The sequence below is a fragment of the Protopterus annectens genome, chromosome 1.part2, assembly GCF_019279795.1.
Source record: "Protopterus annectens isolate FY-2018-M chromosome 1.part2, PAN1.0, whole genome shotgun sequence".
NCBI classification, from domain to species: domain Eukaryota; kingdom Metazoa; phylum Chordata; order Ceratodontiformes; family Protopteridae; genus Protopterus; species Protopterus annectens.
Genome location: NC_056727.1, coordinates 726,893,872 through 726,914,497, shown reverse-complemented (window position 1 = coordinate 726,914,497; position 20,626 = coordinate 726,893,872).

The window sequence follows — 20,626 nt, the reverse complement described above, 5'->3', positions numbered from 1 at the left end:
TAATGTCCTGGTAATGTAAATTGCAGGATAAAAAAGTGCTTTGCTTAACTGGTTTGGGGCATTTTCCTCATGTGAATATCCTGGTCCAATAACCCTAGCAAGGGAAAAAAATGACCTTCCTGTCTTTTCTGGGTTACCTCCTAAAAGTCTGGATCAAGAAAGGACCCGGGATAACCTCTCCTAATGAACATGCTCCTTAAAATGTTACTCTCCCTCAGAAAAACACTGAAATCACTAATCATGCATGCTAAATGGACACATTGGCCCTTCACAACAGATCTTTTTTGGTGTATTGGGTGGCAACTCTCAAAATGTAACATAGAGTTTGAATATGTTAGCTTCCTATATAGGGTGGACATAAATTGTTGATTCCCTCTGTACTTGTAAAATATCTAAATAATGCACAACCTCATCATTGATATTCATAGTGAAACTAAGAAAACCTGTACTGGAGTTTAGAAATTCAAAAAACACATTCAAATGGTCTCTAGTTCATCCCAAAAAATAATTATATCATCCAGGTATTTTCTATAGTAACAACAAAATTGAAAATATTCTGATGGAAAGACAGTATTTATTTCCCATTGTGCCAACACAATATTTGCAACAATGGGGGCACAAGCGGCCCCCATTGCAACACCCATTTTTTGTCTAAATACCTGGTTATCAAAGGTTTTAGGTTCATAGGTAGATACTAGGCTATCGACCCAAGGGCCTAAGTAAGCCTAGCCAACAAGGTCCCCTGGCTTACGCCACCCAAGAAAGTTATTTTCCTGAGCCCCTGTCGAGCAGAGCCACAGAACTGATCCTCGGGGTGTATTTCCTATTTCCCATCCACTCATCAAGATTTTTCTTGGTGTGCTAATGAGGAACTTTGCTTGACATAGATGTTCCAGAGTATGGGAAGTCTCTGGGACAAGAATCTATCCCTCCAGTATGTCCTATTCATTGTGGTGACAAGGTTTAGGTCCCTATAGTGTGTAGCTCGAAGGGATTCAGATTTCTTTAGGTGTAGCATGTCCAACAGCTCTGGGTTTGACATAGATTTATATGTTAGGCAGAGATCACCTCGGAGTAGGCGATATGCTACTGAGTAAAGCTGGAGTTTTTTGAGATGGTCAGTGTAGGGCATCTGTTTGAGGACAGTAATCCTCTTTGTCAGGTACTTCTGTGGCCTTTTCAGCTGCTGAAGATGTCTTGTGAGGTACATTCCAAAAGGGGCATTGTACTCTATAATGGGTATAATGAGTGTCAAGCAGAGGGGAACAATGACCTCTTTTTTTCTGGATGAGAACCCTTTTGTGATGAGGTGTGCCATGTAGAAGGATTTTCTGACTACTGTGGCAATGTGATTATCAAGGGAGAGACTACTGTCCACCTGGGTCCCAAGGTCTCTTATCACACATTTGGCATTAAGTAGACTGCCACCTATGTGGTAGTTCATGGGTACAGAGTTTTTACCAAAGGGGATGACAATGCACTTTTTGGCATTGAGCTTGAGGCCATGCCTCTGACACCAGGCATCTGTCTCAGTGAGGCCCTTCTTTAGGATGTCCACATCATTTGGGGACTTGGGTATGGTTCCTAGTTTGCAGTCATCTGCAAACTTTGTTAGCCAAATGCCTTCTGTGTTAGCCTGTACTTCAGAGAAGTAAATACCAAACAGGAGAGGTCCCAGGACTTAACCCTGTGGTACTTCACTTGTTACTGGTTTGAAGTCAGATTTGGAGTCTGCAACTTTTACAGTGTGGGTTCTGTCAGTTAGCCAGTTGGCAACCCATCTTGTGACATAGGGATTTATACCTATCTTAGTGAGTTTAGCTATAATTCCAGAATGGGGGATGGTGTCGAAAGCCTTGGCGAGGTCAAGATAGGTTGTGTTTCCCACCTTACCCTCATCTACGGCTTTGATGACTGCCTCAAAGAAGTTAATCAGGTTCAGAAGGCATGATCTGCCTTTCACAAACCCGAACTGGGTGGGGTCCAAAGTTTGGAGGTTACCAATGTCTTTGTTTATGAGTTCCATGATGATACATTCCATGGCCTTACAGACCAGGCTCGTCAGGCTAATAGGGCGATAGTTCCCGGGATCAGTGGTAGCTCCCCCTTTGTGGAGTGGAATAACTGTTGCTGTGCACCATTCAGTGGGCACAAAGCCTGATGTGAGGCAATGATTGAACATGGTGCTTAGGTGGGGAGTCACTTTGTTCTGAAGTTTGTGTAAAACGCAGCCTGGGATGTTGTCCGGTCCCATGGATGCTGTGTTTTTGGCTTTAGAGAGTGTAGCTTTTACCTGCATAGTTGTGATAACAGAGACTCTGTATTCTTCCTGTATAGATATGGGCCCTTTAGGGGGTGAGAGGGGGGTAAAGTTAGCACTGAACCTATCTGCCAGGATGTTGGCAATATCAGTTGGTTCTGTAATTTTCGTGCCATTGTGCTGTAACTCGGAGCAGATCTGGGTGTTGCCAATGAGATTCTTGACATAGCTATAGAATGCTTTGTGGTTGTCCCTAGAATCAGTGGTGATTTTGTTTTCATAGCTAGCTTTGGAGGATCTTATAAGGGATCTCAGTTTCTTACTGAGGCTGACCAGGGAGCCCCTCCACTCATGGGATTTTATTCTCTTTTGCAACAGTTTCTTCCTTCTGTTGTAGAGTTTGCTTATGGCAGGAGACCACCAGATTGGCTTCCTTTTTTTGGAGGATAGCGTCTTGGTTCTGTTTTGGATAGCACGATCCATGCACTCATGTAAGTGCTTATAGAGTACATTTGTGGAGGATTCAGCAGTCGTAACTGTATTGTCCATCTGCATGGGTGTCATGAAGTTCGCCACTTCTGTCTTAAGAAGCATGAAGTTGGCTTTGGAGAAATTTTTTACTGTGGTTTCCTTAATGAGGGGTGGGGGCGGGATGTGGATATCTACGGTGATTAGCTTATGGTCATATCTGACCAATGAGGAGTTGACTTCAAGTGTGGAACACTGGTCACTCATGTTGGTAATGACTAGATCTAGGATATTGTTGCCCCTGGTGGGGGTGTGGATAAGTTGATCCAGGGCATTGGAATTTATGAATTCCAGGAAGCGTTGAGCAAAGGAGTTGGTACATGAGTAGTTTCTCCAGTTAATGGTGGGGTAGTTGAAATCACCCATGATAAGGGTGTTTGGTTGAACCCTAATACTTTCCAGTATATGAAGAAAAGAGGAGTGGGAATCCTGGGGCATGGTGGAGGATCTGCAGCAAGCTACAATTTGGATTGCCGCTTTGCCCAGAGTTAGTTGCACTTGGATAACCTTGGATGGATTATGTTGAGCAACTAGCCTGCAGATGTGGATATCCTTAATGAATATGGGCACACCTCCGCCTTTGGTGTTTCTGTCCAGGTTAGGTGGCCGAAAAGTGTGGTATGAGTTATAGCCTGGTAATGCAGGGGTGCTCTCTGGAGCCTTGAACCAGGTCTCAGTCACTGAACAGACATTGATGTTCCCCATTTAATATAAAATTGTTTTCCAAGATAGTTTCCATTAATGTTCTGAACATCAAAATTCTACAGTGCTCAAACTCAGAATATTGGTAAAGGAAATCATAAAACATTGCCAAACCATCTTGATGAGGAATAACTGTAAACAAATCTTTAACATCAATGGTAACAAAAATCAATTGGTCAGAATACAATTCCTTGGATATTTTTGTTAAAAAATCCCAAGAATCGTTCAATATATGCATGAACTTACCAAGTAAACCTTTCAAGTGAAAATCCACAGGTTTTGCTGAGGGAAATGTTTTGGAGGCCTTTGCATCCACGATGGGTCAGAGGGGTGGATTGGTGATATTTTTATGGATTTTGGGAACACCAAATATCGTAGGTATGCGGGGAAAACTAACACTTAAAAACTGGAGTTCACTAATAGTAATCTGATTATTTAAAAATAAATTATTCAAAATGACATCAATATGTCTATATGCAATGTTCAACTCATTCATTGAAGCCTCCTCATAATTGTTACTATATAACAGCAACAACATCTCGCTAGCCTCGAGATGGTAATCCATCACAACAAGTCCCCCACCCTTGTCAGGTTTCATAACCCTAATGGACTTGTTGGAGATGTCATACAGTAGCTTTTTTTCATCCTTACTTAAACTGGACACAATTTGTCTGCCTCTTAAGCAGTTGTCTGATGTCATTAGTACAAATTGATTCACATAAATACAAAATACGGTGCAATGGTGGATTAAATGTACTGGATTTCTTACATCCTGCAGTCACTCCCATACTGTTACTGCCCTTAAAATCAAAGCAAAAATTGAGCTTTCTCACATACATTTAGAGATCAATCAACACTTTGTCAATTTTTGCTACTCTTAGTGGAACAAAAGTAAGGTCCTTTTGAAATAAATTAGCCCATTCCAAAGTGATATCACAGCTGCTTAAGTTGTAGATTTTAAAGTCCCCGTGTTCATTAACTATGATTTTACATATGTCGTCATCACAATCTTTTACCATCTCTTCCCTCTCCCTCTCCCAGTTCCTCTCCCTCTGAATGTCCTCCCCCTGGTGGGGTAAAAATCCCAGTGAGGCATGTTGTTGGTGTATGCGGGTTCCCACTTCTGTTGCCTCCAGTTCATAAATCTCTCTGACCTCCTCAGAGGCACAGCCCCTAAAGGGATATTGTCATTATTCACACTATGATGTTCATCCCTGTCAAAGGAAAAATAACTTCAAAATGATCCACACACTGCAGGTTCAGGTTAAGGCACTTTAATCTTGCAGCAAGGAGACAAACACGTGCTAATACAGAGTTTGTCTAACTAGAATCAGGAAGTGAAGCTGTTCTTATACATTTCTTACAAGACATTGCCTACCAAGCTGACGTAATAAATCACAAGTTCTTTCAATATTATTTCACAGCAGCTGTTTGTCCATGATTTTCTGCTGGCATATCAGGTTTACAAGAAAACTTCCTAAGAAAAACAACGTGGCCTTGATGACCACCGGTCAGATACAACTTCTCACTATGCAATGTTACCATTCAAGGTACTATGGCTAATTCGAGCACAAAGCAAGTATAGATTACAATTCATTTCTTCAAACAGTCTTTGTTTGATGTATCTTTTCTTTTCTGCAGCTGTGCATGTTCTCATAACACGAACAGAGCTGATTGTTCATATTCAATCACATTATAGAAAACAGTATTGTTCTATTCATTCACTATTCATTAATTTTCCTGACCTAGCAGATAATCACCTGCTTCTCAGTAAATTTCCAAAAGGCATAAACATGAATTTTGCTGTGCTAGCAAATACTAGGTCAGAGAGCATCTTGCAATTTCAGAAAGCATACTGCAGTTTGAAAAAGCATCTTATAATTTCATACAGAATTAAGCTGTACATAAAATAGAATGAAATGTGTTAACTCTTTTAGCTTCTAATAAGCACTAAACATATACATTAATACATATTTTTCTAACATTTCCCTCCTGTTAATACTTTTTATTCTATTTTCAAAAGCATAAACAGATGCTTCTTCTCCTAACCTCTTTCTGTTCAGAATTTGCAGTTAAGAGAGTCATTTAGTTTAAACTTATGAAAGTGTTTCATTCTTCAACAGTTCTTCAATTTCAGTACTTTGATATAAAGTTTCAGAAACTGACATGTCTATAAAATCTTTGATTAATCTTTTCATGCAGGGAATGCCACAACAAACACACACTCCTAATAGGAGTAATCCCACACAAATGGCAATCAGGATGTTCATTAGGATGCTACCCCACCCCCCAAACAAATTCTGGAAAAAATCCGTCAGTGGGTTTGGGCCTGGTTTGGTCATGGCCGACACCTGCTGAAGCACCTCAAGATGGTCATTTATCTCATGCTTGTTGTCAGGAATATACGAACAGCACTCCTCTTTTATTAAAGCGCATGTACCACCTTTCGCCGCTAGAGTGAAGTCGAGAGCCATGCGGTTTTGAAGTACTACAGTTCTCATAGCGTTCAGTTCATCAGTCATTAATTCGAGAGCAGAAAAAGTTGCATTACTCATTACTTCGAGAAGTTTGGACAGTTTTCTCAGCTCCCAAATCGATTTCACTGCACCAAATGCAGGGGCTATACCTGCCCACGATATAATAGTGTCACTCAAGTCCATGTGTGTCAGTTTATCTTTATTTTTTACGGAGTTATGGTTTCTCCAGCCTGCTTCGATTCGTCCCATTGGATTCTCAGGTCTCTTGATTGAATTCCCAGGTTTCTTGGTGACCTCTCTGACATTTCAAATCCTTCCCTGAGGCAAGACTGCAGTGTGTCGTATGGCCGGAACCAGGTAACCCAAAAAACAACTGCCGGACCAACTCTCAGGTAACCATTTGTATGCCTTTTTCCCACAAACAAAATAACAGTTCTCTACTTTAGTATTAATATACACTTGCCCTGCATGAAACATTTTCTTATCAATAATAGATAGTTGTTTTAAAAGAACAGGATTGCGTTGTATCTCATCAATAGTTTTATGTATCGACTCAAGATATGAGTCATAGTTTGCATCACAGATATAACCTGCATTATTGGCTTTGGTATAACATTTGTAAGGAACAGTCACATTACAATTACTCCAACCTACCTGAACAGTATAATTTTTGTAAAAACACACAATTCCCTTTTGTGTAACAGGTAGGTACAATGCTATTTTGTCTTGTGATTTTATAGTTGTAGTATCAAAAATCAAATTTTCCCAGGTCTCATTGACCCCTAGGGGGACAGCAGTCATTAATAATCCCCCGTATGCTGTTGGTATAGCTGTGCAGATCCAGCAATTCAAAACATTAAAAGTTTCAGCATATACATATTTAATTGCTTGGTAAGTGTTAAAGTTCGGATGCCAGTCTATGAGTGATTCACGTTTATTCAGTTCAGCTCGTGTGGCTGGAAAAAGGAAAGGCCACAACAAAAAGATTAATGTTATCAGTATGGCCAACAGAATGATCATGCAATACTTCTGAGGTTGTTCAGTATTTCTATTTGTTCCGTATCTGGTCATTTTGTTCTTGTGTAACAGTAACAAGTTTTTTGTCCAGTTCAAAGTTTTTAACCAATTTACAGTGTGTCAGATGAATCCAGGATGCTCATTCTGTGATCTTGACTGCAGTGGTTGTTGACAGTAGCACTTGGTACGGCCCTTCCCACTTCGGTGTAGTCCAATTCTTCCTCTTAATAACTTTCACCCAGACCCATGTGACTGGGACTACTGCTGCTTCCGATGGTCTGGTTTGTTCTTTATCTGAAACAGAATTCAACTGCAAAAGCTGTTTATTACTTCAAAGTTGTCTCATATATTCTGCAAGTGAACTGTCAGCCTCCTGGTCTGCAGGCATGAGAGGTTTCCACTGAGGTATATAATATGCCCTCCCAAACAGTATTTCAAAAGGAGTTAACCCCTTTGCATTTGGAACAGTTCTCATGCTCAACAGTGCCAGAGGCAGGCAGTGCACCCAGTTCTTTTGAGTCTCACTAATCAATTTCCTAAGTTTGTTTTTAAAAATCTCATTATGCATCTGTACTAATCCTGCAGATTGGGGGTGGTATGCACAATGGTTCTTTAAGGAAATTCCGAAATATCGGCTCAACTGTTGTATAGTTTGATTTACAAAGTGTGTGCCATTGTCACTGTAGATCTTTTCCGGTATGCCAAATCTAGGAATAATTTCTTTAACAAGGACTTTTGCAACAGTAGCTGCATCTGGATTTCTAGTTGGAAAAGCTTCCACCCATTTGGAAAACATATCTATAATGACAAGACAATACTTCTTATTTTCACATTTGTTTAGTTCTATGAAATCCATACAGATAGTATGGAATGGGTACGGTGGTGTTGGGAAACTCCCTTGCTTAGGCTTCAATGTCCCTTGTGTATGATGCTTGTTACAAACATGGCATGCTGCTCAAAAATTTTTTGTGTAGTTTGTAAATCCATATGCAGTGAACACTCGGTTCACTAACTGTACCATCCCCCCTGTTGAGACATGGCACTGCCCATGGCTCAACAAAGCTGCATATCTAAACAAGTTAGATGGCAAAATTGGTTTTCCTTCTTTGGAGATGTACAGCCCTTTCTCAAGAATTGCTCCTCGTTTTATCCATTTTTGTTTTTCTATTTTCATAGTAAGTGTCTGCATTGTTTTCCACATTTCTAAATCTAAAATCTCAGAAGGTTGTAATTCCTCACTCAAAAGAAATACTTCTGAAGCTGAAGCTGCCTGCTTTGCAGCTTTATCAGCTCTCGCATTACCTTTTGAAATCCTATCCTGTTGCTTGGTATGAGCTACACATTTACAAATAGCTACTTTCTGAGGTAACTGAATGGATTCTAACAAATCTAAAATAAATTGCGCATGATTAATCGGTTTACCAGCAGATGTTATCATTCCTCTATTTTTCCACTGTTGCGCAAAAACATGTACAGTAGAAAAAGCGTACTGGCTGTCAGTAAAAATGTTCACACATTTACCCTTTGCTAAGGTACAAGCCCTCGTCAAGGCAATCAATTCTGCTGCTTGTGCAGATAAGTTGTGTGGTAAAGACTTCACTTCTAAAATATCAGTATCAGAAACTACTGCATACCCCACTAGGTTCTGTCCTGTAGGACCCCTTCTGCATGAGCCGTCCACGTAATATGTCACCTCGGCATCATCCAAGGGAACATCCGTTAGATCTTTTCTAGGCAGTGTCTTTTGCTCGATCTCCTGCAGGCAGCTGTGTGGTGTACCATCCACAGGGGTCGGGAACAAGGTAGACGGATTTAAAGTTGTACATCGTTCAATTGTCATATGAGGTTGGCTCAAGAGTATAGTCATACAGGAAAGATGTCTAGCAGGAGAAATATATGCCACTTTTTCTTGCAGTAAAATAATTACAACTGCATGAGGCACTCTCAATGTGAGAGGGTGGAACAACACTACTGAGGCCGAAGCCTGTACTGCCATTGCAGCTGCAACTACTGCTTGTACACAGTGGGGCAGCGATCATGCCACTGGGTCCAGCTGTGATGAATAATAAGCTATGGGGCATTGCTTATCCCCATGTTGCTGTGTTAACACTGATGTCATGTAACCTTGCTTACAATCTACAGTTTGGAAAAAATGTTTATGATAGTTTGGTAATCCTAAAACTAATGAGGATGCTATCAATTGCTTCAGTTTGCAGAAAGCTGGTTCTGCTTCTGATGTCCATTGAAATATATCTTGTGCTGCCATAGGCTTCTTGTATACCAAGCTGGTCAGTGGAGCAGACTCCAAGGCATAGTTTGGAATCCAACTCCGACAGAAATTGGTCGTGCCCAGGAAGGACATCATTTCCTTCTTGGTAGTCGGTTTGGGTGCTTGTAAAATTGCTATTTTCCTATCTTCATCTAATGTTCTGCCTTCTTTGGAAATTACATATCCCAGGTATTTAACCTGCTTTCTCCAAAGCTGCAATTTGTTTTTGTTTACTTTATGTCCTTGAGTGGCTAGAAATTGTAGTAATGCTATGGTATCTTCTCTGCATTCTTGCTGGGTGGGGGCTGCCAGCAGGATATCGTCTACATAAAGTAAAATTTGGCTGCCTCTTGGTGGGCTAAATCCTGCCAAGTTGCTTGCCATCTCCTGTGCAAATATTGTTGGACTCTCACAATACCCCTGTGGTAGTCGCGTATATGTATACCTTTTCCCCTGAAATGTAAATGCAAACCAATGTTGGCTGTCAGGGTGTATCGGTATCGGAAAGAAAGCATTGCTAATATCTACCACAGAAAAATACTTCTGTTGAGGCTTTATATCATTCAATAGGGTGTGTGGATCTGGCACTGTAGGTGCTCTAGGTATTACTGCGTCATTTACAGCTTGTAAATCTTGGACCATACGCCATTCTCCGTTTGCTTTTCTGACAGGAAATAAGGGTGTGTTACATGGCGAATCGGGAGATTCTACCAGTACTCCTTCCTTAAGTAAGGCTGCTATTATAGGTTTGATTCCTACTTCTGCATCCTTTCTTAAGGGATACTGTCTTTTTTGAGGTCTAAATGCTGATTTTGGCATAATAGTAACTGGTCCTACTGTACGAATTAGTCCTACATCTGATTTCCCTGTTGACCAGAGAGTTTCTGATATGCTCCATAAAGCTTTTTCTTCCTCTTCTAATAAGAGTGCTAATCAGCTGTCTTCGCTAGACTGCAAGTGTACAGCTGGGTGTGTCTGTGTTATCCAATTTAACTTCTGCTTCTGTACTCCCTGTTCTGACAATTCTAGCTCTGTCTGTTTTTCCCACTTTGTGACTTTTTCTCCAAGGTCTGCCCATTTCACATTCTTGTCCTTAGTTAAACTAACATGTGGTTATCTATTAGATTTATAGAGTGCAAAGAATTCCTGGGGCAATGAACAGCTAACTACACTGTTCCCTTCTGTATCCCAGTACAGATTACGTAAGACTAATCTGTTTGCATGGTTTTTAAACAGTTCTTGCTCATATTCCTTATCAGGTCCTGGTGTGCTACAATAATACAGAGTACAGTGCAACAAATGTTGTTTATCAGTGTCAAGGGAGGGGTACTTACTGATGGCTACGTTCATCACTTCTTTGGTTACTGCCCCTGGACCAGTCATGACTAAGTCCTGGCTGTACCAATAAAATGTTTCACCCTCCAGTCGCACCACAAAAGTATCCATTTGTCGCTGTGCTTCCATACCCTACATAGTTGGTACTACTGCTATGCCAAATATTTGCATAAGATCTCTGCCCAAAAGGTTTACTGGGCATTTTGCAGAAACAACAATTTTGCTTTTCTGGGTCATCCCTGAAACAGGGTCAGTTATTATTATGTTATGGGAGAGTGGCTCTCGATACAGCTGTCCATTAGCTGCTTTCACTAATATGTAATCAAGTGATTCTGAATTTTCTGGTAGTTTGGAAGGATGTATCAGGATTCCTGAAGCCCCTGAGTCACACAGGAATTTACCTTCCCTCCCCTCTACCAGAAGTGTAACTTCCGGTTTCGTGTCTGCTAAGTAGAGCTCTAGGCTCAATAATGCTAAGTCTAAAATTTCACTTTCTTCACTATCTGTGATTTCCTGCACTTCCTCTATTTCTTCTGTCACATCCTCTACTCCCAATATCACACTTGCATTTGTCTTTTCTTGGTTATTCCCTTCTAGTGATTCTTGACTATCATATAGTCAGTCCTCACCCTCCTTATCTTCCATGGCTACCTTCTTATTTTGCTTGCAATCCCTTGCTAAATGTCCCTTTTTTTCTGCACTTAAAACATTCACCCCTTTTCTTTCTTTCTTCAAACTCTTCTGATCGTTTATCAGATTGTTTGTTTCCCTGGGCATTTTTCTTGCCCTTTTTTCCTGATTGTACTACAAAAACTTCTGCTCCGTCTTCTACAGCAAATACTTGGGTTTTCTTTTTATTTTTACTGTTAAAATGCCTTTCGGCATGTCTAGCATATTCAAGTAGTGACTGTAATCTACATGTACGATGGTCTACCATGTGCTTTGTAATAAAGCTGCTTATAGGCAAAATACTGCCTTTCAAAAATGCATTCTTTAATTGCTGCTCATACGGGGAATCATGTGTCCGGTCTTCAGGTACCTGCATTCCACAATGGTTATTAAAACACTCTAATAATCTAGCATAATATCTGTCAACAGTTTCACCTTCCTGTTGAATGCATTGATTAATGCAAGTCCAGTCTGCCCTAGGTTTCCATTTCTCAGAGATTCGGTCTGTTAGACCTTTCACTCCGTTATCCAGTTCTGCGTTGCTATGTGGGAGTGGCTTGTGTTCTGCGTCATGGGGATTCCAGTTGCCACTGATCATGTGCCAATCTGGACCTACGATTTGTCTGACTACTTTTTCTACTTCTTCTCCATTTAAATGATAACTTAACCTCATGCCCTGTAAGTCTTCTAAGAATTTTCTAAAATTAACTTTTGGATGGGGAATTCCCTCTGTGGCTTTCCGGATGTCTTCCGGTGTCCACGGTCTATATACTAGGAGAGTCGGGTCTTGTCCTGCTTGTCCTGCCTGAGGATTTGGTACTTCTATGAGTGGACATATCTCTTCTTCACTCATAGCTCGTGAATTTATTTGATATAACTCAGTATCCCCTCTTAAGTTACGTGTTCGAGACCTAGTCTCGATGGGATCTCTGACATACGGTCTTGGCTTCGCAGTGGCTGCTGGGTATAGCGGATGTGGACCAGGTTGTCCACTCGCTTCATATTCTGGTGCAGGAAGCAGAGGGGGTGGAGGGGCTGATGCTATTACTAAATTATTGTCTTCTTTATCTAGAAACATAGCTTTTGAATTATTACTTTTTTGTTCCCTACGGTTTGCTTCCTCAATCCACCTGTGTGCCTGAGGAATGCCCAACTGACGTTGCTTTTTTACCTGACCTTTTGCGTCGGTTTTAAGCTGTTTGACAAGTTTAATAAGCGAGGATTTTTCTAATTTGCCATCAAATTTATATTTATTAACCCATTTTGTATAGTACCTAACATTGTCGGCACGCTGTAATTGCATATATTTTGCATCTTTGGTTAGCGGTGGGTCTTGGGAACTTTTTGTGCACTTATTACCCATTGTTCTGACTGTTAAAAAATGTTACGTAACCCTTCTTATTTTTACGTGGTACCACGACTTTCTGTTTCACAGTTTATCTAGAATAACTGTCTTACCTATTCTGTTTCCCTGATCTATGACAAGACTGCAATCTTTCTGTCCCTGACTTGTACAAAACAAATCTCCTGACAGATGATTCAAATCAAGTCCCTGATCTAAAACAGAAAAAAAAAAGGTAAATCTCACCTTACCTGAGCCTCCGTGATTGACCGTCTCTGGTTCGTATGCCAACTCGTCATCCAGTCGCAGATCAGAAAAGTGGCTGGCCTCTTTTGAACGACAATTCAGTTGGAGGTCTTTCAAAGCAGAAGAACCAATGTGGTCTCTTCCCAGTACGGTTTCATGCCACCTGGCCCATCTGACCTGAGGCGAAGTGAGAGTTCCAGTCCGTAGGACCAATCTGTCAAAGGAAAAATAACTTCAAAATGATCAACACACGGCAGGTTCAGGTTAAGGCACTTTAATCTTGCAGCAAGGAGACAAAAACGTGCTAATACAGAGTTTGTCTAACTAGAATCAGGAAGTGAAGCTATTCTTATACATTTCTTACAAGACATTGCCTACCAAGCTGACGTAATAAATCACAAGTTCTTTCAATATTATTTCACAGCAGCTGTTTGTCCATGATTTTCTGCTGGCATACCAGGTTTACAAAAAAACTTCCTAAGAAAAACAACTTGGCCTTGATGACCACCGGTCAGATACAACTTCTCACTATGCAATGTTACCATTCAAGGTACTATGGCTAATTCGAGCACAAAGCAAGTATAGATTACAGTTCATTTCTTCAAGCAGTCTTTGTTTGATGTATCTCTTCTTTTCTGCAGCTGTGCATGTTCTCATAACACGAACAGAGCTGATTGTTCATATTCAATCACATTATAGAAAACAGTATTGTTCTATTCATTCACTTTTCATTCATTTTCCTGACCTAGCAGATAATCACCTGCTTTCTCAGTAAATTTCCAAAAGGCATAAACATGAATTTTGCTGTGCTAGCAAATACTAGGTCAGAGAGCATCTTGCAATTTCAGAAAGCATACCGCAGTTTGAAAAAGCATCTTATAATTTCATACAGAATTAAGCTGTACATAAAATAGAATGAAATGTGTTAACTCTTTTAGCTTCTAATAAGCACTAAACATATACATTAATACATATTTTTCTAACAATCCCCTTCTTTGGGACCCCTTTCATGCAGGGTCTCCCCTCCCACTTCATTCAGTCGATCTATGTTGTTCCCCGTTGGTTTTGTATAGGCATTTCCTGCTCATAATCAGCCCGGTCTCTCTCCAATTTCTTACTTTTTTCTTTTTAATAGTGGATATAGTCTTATCCCCATTAACGAACAGTGCTCTATATTTGTTCGTTTTAGAATTAAAACACAAATTGTTTTTAATACGATCATTTAAAATATTGAATTTGTCTTTAAGAGCATTGATTCTTTTATCGTTTTCTGTTACCAGGGCTTCCAAAAGTTCGTATTCATGACGGATGAACAAAGCAATCAACTCATGATGTAAATCAGACCCACAAACCAGTCCAGTAGGGAATTTCCATGTACAAAGTCCCTTGGGGACCTGTTCCCTTTTTAGGCACTCACGCAAATAACAATTCTCGACCTGAAGCTTATGAAACTTCAGTGTCTCCATTTCCAAGGATTAAAGTTGTTTTTGTTGGTTTTGTTGTTTATATTTTCTCACTTCCTCAGATACTTCTTTTTCCAAACAGATTAAAGTTTCTTGGTTTATATACTGTTTTTCACAAATCTGTTGTATTAATGAACATAAATCTTTATTTGAAGCTTCTGACAGTTTTTCTTGTGGAAGTATTTTTCTTTCCTCTAATTTCTCTCAATCTTTTTGTATACATTGTGTCTGGAAATTATGGGTTTTTTGCATAATAGTGACAATACATAATTTCTTTCTTATCCTCAACAGACCACTCTATTATATTTATGGTTCTTCTTTGGCCTATCAGTTTTTGTGATTTTTGTGGACTGCTACTTCCTTCTACAATAGGGGGGGGGGTCATCCTCCCCCTGGGCCTGGCCTGTTCCCATTGTAGGAATGTTTCTGTATTTTGAGGATTCTACACTGTCAGTTTTTTCCAGTCCTGGCACCAGTGCGCCTACCAGTATGGGGCACTTTAATATCCTGGGTCTTGTGCACCCAGCTATCTTTTTAAAATTTTGACCTTCTTCTGTCCATGATACATGCTATATAAATGCAGTCTATATATCAGTATCGTATTGGTGAGATTTTATGAAAAACAGGGTATACCTCGTGAAGGTACTCACCAAGACTTGAGGAGGAATTCAATTTCAGCAATACTACTCTCCTTTGCTTGCTGACTTATCTCTCCATTCTGACCTTCTAGACATATAGATTGGGAAATGTTCACTGTGAGAGTCTGACATTGTACGTGGGGTGGAGCATTTGCTGGGGTCTAATATTAGGATTCAGTCCAACAGAGAATTTGTTGTCATGCTATAATGTGTGGAGCTATTAATTAGTTGTGTGAAACCATACACTTTCACGCTAGATGTAGAGGAGTTAGAGTCTGTGTTCAACCAATTGATATTCACATCACCCTAGTAATATTATTTCTTGTGGAAATGTTATGGATATTCAATGTAGGATATCTTCCAGTATAGCTGTAATGTCACCAGCAGGGATATAAAGGACAGTAATACATATTTGTTTATTTTGAGGAAAGGAATAAGAAGCTCTGCTGAACTGAATTTTGGTGTTGGTTTGCTGTAAGGGGGAATGTGGTAGGTATTGGGAAATATTACAGCAATGCCACTACCTTTCCTCTTTAGATTATCTTACAGCCAGGAGGTATAACTTCAGAGTCGTTTATGCTGGGTTTAAGCTAAGTTTCAGTTAAAGCGAGAACATCAGGCTTATGTTGGAAATCCAGGCATGTAGTTCAGCAGTTTTATTTCTTATACTTCTAACATTTATTACAGCAAAAAAAAAATAGATCAGCAGAGTTGGGAATTGGCTGTTGTTGGGTTTCAGAAGTGTGTGGGAGAGAATTATCATTGTGTTCATTGTGATAGGTGGGGCCAGGATTGGGGTGTATATCTCCTCCTAGAACAATTTTAGTATGTTGGGGAATTATGCATACTTGTTTGGAGTGGGTTCTTGCACCTAATTTTGTTTTGGCTTGAGATGAAGTGCAATTGATCTGCCTATATTTGGAATAAAGGTGAGGGGCAATATTAAATAGGTTTGGTGCAATGTGTGGACAGTGTAAAGATGAACCGTGGATAGGTGGTTAGGACAGAGTTGAAGATACACTGCAAGGTATTATTGAGTCATAGTAGGATGAAAATGGTACAGTAGGAAGAGAAGGATAGAGGATAAACTGAAGAGTAGCATAATTAAGTACAGGTGTCTGTATTTTATAGATGTCAGGTAGTGGGGAAGAAGCAATGAAGAAGTTGCAGGACTGAGAGCTGGAAGAGGATAGGTAAGGAGAGAAGTATTTTCTATAAAAGAAGAGATGTAGGTTGTCCTGGTATCTTCTCTGGACTGTAAGGAATACATGGGTATTAAAGGCGAGAGTATAATGATGTAGTCAAAATAAGAAGAAATTAGGGTCTATTTGGGAAAAGAAAAAGATACAATGACAGAACAGATAGGTACTATTTGTGAGGGTTCTGATTATAAATGGATATGGTGCAAAGTAGTATGGGAGGGATACAGATAGTTGGGAATGGGGTTAAAAAGTGAATAGAGACAGAGAAGTAGTAAACAAGAAACAGAAGTGTATGTAGAAAAATAGTAAGGTCAGCTGGGAAGATTTTGAAGTAAGAGACACAAATGAAATATGTATGTAGGAAGTATAATATTAGAGTTAGACAGGGTGGGTGGGAATTAGGAGTAGGGAAGTGAAGCCACGTGTAGCGAGGCTGAATGTAGCAGGCTTAACACCCCCACATCAACTTATATGTGAGAGCAATCAGTTTATAACCAGAACAAACCAATTAATAAAGAGATGGGAATAAAATAAGTTGTCGGTTATTTCCTAAGACTAAATAGCTGGCATATGAAGCACAGTCTACTGGTCAAGCAAAAGTGGACAGTGGCCAAATTAGTAAGAGGTCCTTAGAGTGTTAGACTATTACACAGGAACTTTCAATCACAGAGCAGGCATGTATATAACTGATTAAAGTTAATATGCATCAAGGTTCTTCATGAAAAATAAGCTTACATTAAACAATGACAAAATTCTCAATAAGCTTGTAAGTGTAGGGCCTTGTGGCAGAGCTCCTGCAATATCATGTCAGATGTAGTGACCACAGGTTCTGCTCTATGAGGGAAGATAGTGAAAGAGTATCTGTTTTACAAAGATGGGAAGTTTATTCCATAGAAGTGGTAGCCTTTGGGATATGAATCTGTTTCTCCAGCAAGTTCTGTTAGAGTCACAAATAAGGTTCAGGTCTATAGAATGCATAACCCTCATATATTTTTTTCTTGAGAATATGTAACATTTTTATCAGGGCTGAATCAGAGAATGCCTTGTAAGTCAGGCATGAGTCACCTCTCAATAAACAGTATGAGACACAGTAAAGGGATAAGGCCTTTAGTCAGTCCACGTAAGACATGTGTCTTATGCTTTGTATTTTTGCAGACAGAAACCTCTGGGACCTCTCCAGTTGGTGTAAGTGCCTGGTTAGGTACATTCAAAAGGTAGCATTGTACTCGATTATGGGACTGATGAGGGCCGAGTATGGCACTATGACGTCTATTGAACTTGATGCCATGCCTTTACTTATAAGTTGAACCACATAGAAGGATTTCCTCACTACCATAGCTACTTGGTGGTCAGAGTTTAGGTTACTATCTATCTGTGTTCTTTGGTCCCTCACCACTGCATCTACTTTTAGGAGTGTGCTTATCAATATTAAAATTTTCAGGGATATCTGATTTACCGAAGAGTATGATTATGCATTTTTTAACATTTAGTCTCAGACCATGGTTTGGTACCAGTCTTTTGTAATTTTTAGACCTGTTTGTAGGATGTTAGCATCATGTGGGGATTCAATGATTGCTTCCAGCTTACATTGTAAGTGAACTTGATGAGCCAGAGGCCCCCAACAACCAAATAGGAGAGGTTCTAACACTGAGTCCTGTGGGACACCACTAGCAACAGGTTTCTTACTGGAAGTGGATTCACCTATCCAGACAACATGTGTCCTGTCAGTGAACCAGTTTGCTATCCATCTGATGATGTAGAGGTTTATGCCTAACATGATTTCTGAATGGGGGAATGTATCGAAAGTTTTGGCCAGGTCTAGATCAGTTGTGGTACCATTTTACCCTCATCCATGGCCCTGGTGACGTTCTAGAAGTCATCCACCAGACTGATCAGGCAAGACCTCCCTTTGACAAAGAGAAATTGGGTATGGTCCAGTGTTTGGAGATTTCCTATGTCATTATGATCAGGTCCTGTTCTATGGATATGGATAGCAAGATACAAGCAGCAAAAACATTTTTAGTCCCTTTAGTTTATGGACAGTTCAGGCATATTTTTATCAGCCAGTGGAAAAGTTGTGGATAGCACTTAATAAAGAGTTGAAAGATTTTATATGGGAGGGGAAGAGGGCAAGAGTCAAGTAGGTTAACTTGATCCTTACAATGAAACAAGGTGGTTTGGGATTACCTTATTTGAAGGGATATTTCAGAGCTACACAGTTAAGTCTCCTATAGATAGCACAAGCAGAAAACTATAATTCAAAGTGGAAAGGTATGATGATGAAACTTGATGAAACTCAAAAAATAAGGAGACTGAGATTTTGGATGCAGATCCTTAAGGAAAATAACAATAACCATACAGAATATTATAGTCATAAAATAGCAGATAGCATTCTAAGAACTAAGCCAGAATAACAATAACCATACAGAATATTATAGTCATAAAACAGAAAGGAGAGTCTGCCAATAGGGACGGCTGCAATTAGGGGTACATGGAATAGACAAAAGGGGGCTGGAATATACTGGAGAAAACTGGTAAAGGAAACAAGGTATTGGGAGCAAATAATTTGAGAGGGAAAGGTAATAGAATGGGAAGAGGCCAAGAATGCAGTTAGACTGTATGCTAGCGATTGCCTTCCTTATCAAGGATTGACATCATATTATAGCAAAGAGAAAGTCAGATCTTAAGTGAAAGACCAGCACTGGTAGAGTTTTTAGTAGAATCTAGAACAGAAACTGCTTTAAAAAAGGCTAATTAATAGGGCATATAAAATATTTTGTGATAACTAGAAAGGATTGGGAAGAGAAACTGCATAAACAATTTACAAAGAAACGATGGGATAATATATATATATATGGCTCCCAAATTTGCACCAAATTCTAGAAGATTTAGAAGTTTTTCTTGGAAGTGTTTGCATAAGCATTTTTATATCCCAAGCAGACTCCAAATAATTTTTCCTCAGGTAGATTGCAAATGTTGGAGGTGTGATGAGAAAAAAGTGGTAATTGGAAACATATTTTTTGGGAGTGTAAGGAGTTGGCAGACTTTAAAAATTCCCTGCAGAGTACTCTATCAGAAATATTGGGTGAGCAAATGAGTGTAACTAAAGAAATTATATTTTTGAGCCGGGATACAAGAGCTAAATTGACTAGACAGAGTAAGGCCTTGCTAAGATTAATTCCAGTGTCTGCCAAAAAAGCAATTACTAGAAAAAAGAAAAAGTTTAAACCAACTGTATTTGAAGTACTGAATACTGTAACAAAGATACAAAAGACTGGAAGTGGGATCTTTAGAAAAGGATGGAAGCAAATTACATACAAAAAATGGAAATCGTGGGAACAATACTTACAGAATAATGTGCTGGAGAAGGAATGAGATTTAAAGGAAGGCAGGAATTGAGCAATTTGTATAATGTTGGATTGCTGATAGTTATACAATAAAGTGTGATGCATAATGTTTATAACTAGGAACATGTTAATATGGTTTGTTTTCTTTTCTGTAAATGTATTTATGCATATGTCTTAAGTGACAATTCAATAAGGGTGTTTCTAGTCTAAATAAATGATTGCCAAGGCCAGTCTTAGACTTTCCAGAGATAAACAAGTATCCACATTCAAAAATGATACCTCAAATCTAAAGCAGCAGGTGCTCCTTACCAATTTACTGCCTTGCCATTTTGTTTATTTACTGTACCAAGAATGTTCACTGAGCGACTGGCTCCAGTAATTGCCTACTGCAGAAACAAGGGCATTCCTGTTACTGGTAGCTCTTCTGGATACTAGGAACCATGGGGCATTCTTTCTCTCAGAGAAGGTGCTATTCCTCACTTCATTTTTCATCTCTATAACACAGCAAAATCAGATTATAGTAAAGGAGCTTCCCAGACCACTGGGGTACATAGTATCCTCAGTCCTTAAGGTCCCACTGGCAAAGCTCCACATGAGGAAACTCCTGTGATATATAAGAAAGAGAAGTTACCACCATGTCCACTACCTGCAGTACGTCATTCTGCTGCTGTTGCCCTGTATCATAAGCGTTCTCATTGTGGATACAACAGATGATAACCTATCAGGCCTTCTCATTCAAGCTAGGCATAGACACCCAGGCAGCCACCATGGATTCCTCAGATATAGTCAAGGAAGCTGCCCTCAGGAATCTGATGGTCCAGTGGAATTAGGATTAAGCATGGCATCATTATCAAAGAGATGGCACCAGTAATTTTAGCCATCAAATCCTTCAACTGTGTTTAGCAGGGATGGATCCTACATGTCCTTACAGACAAAACCACAGTGATGTGGTGTATCAACAAGCAAGGGTGGGGAATATGCTCAAATCCCTTCTGTAGACTGGCCTTGGAGGCATGGCGCTTAGCCCAAGAGTCTCAGGCATGACTCAGTGCACCTTACCTCTTTTCTTAACAGAACACCCTGTCAAACTACGAGTAATTGAGCAGAACAGATGCAATCCCTCACAACTGA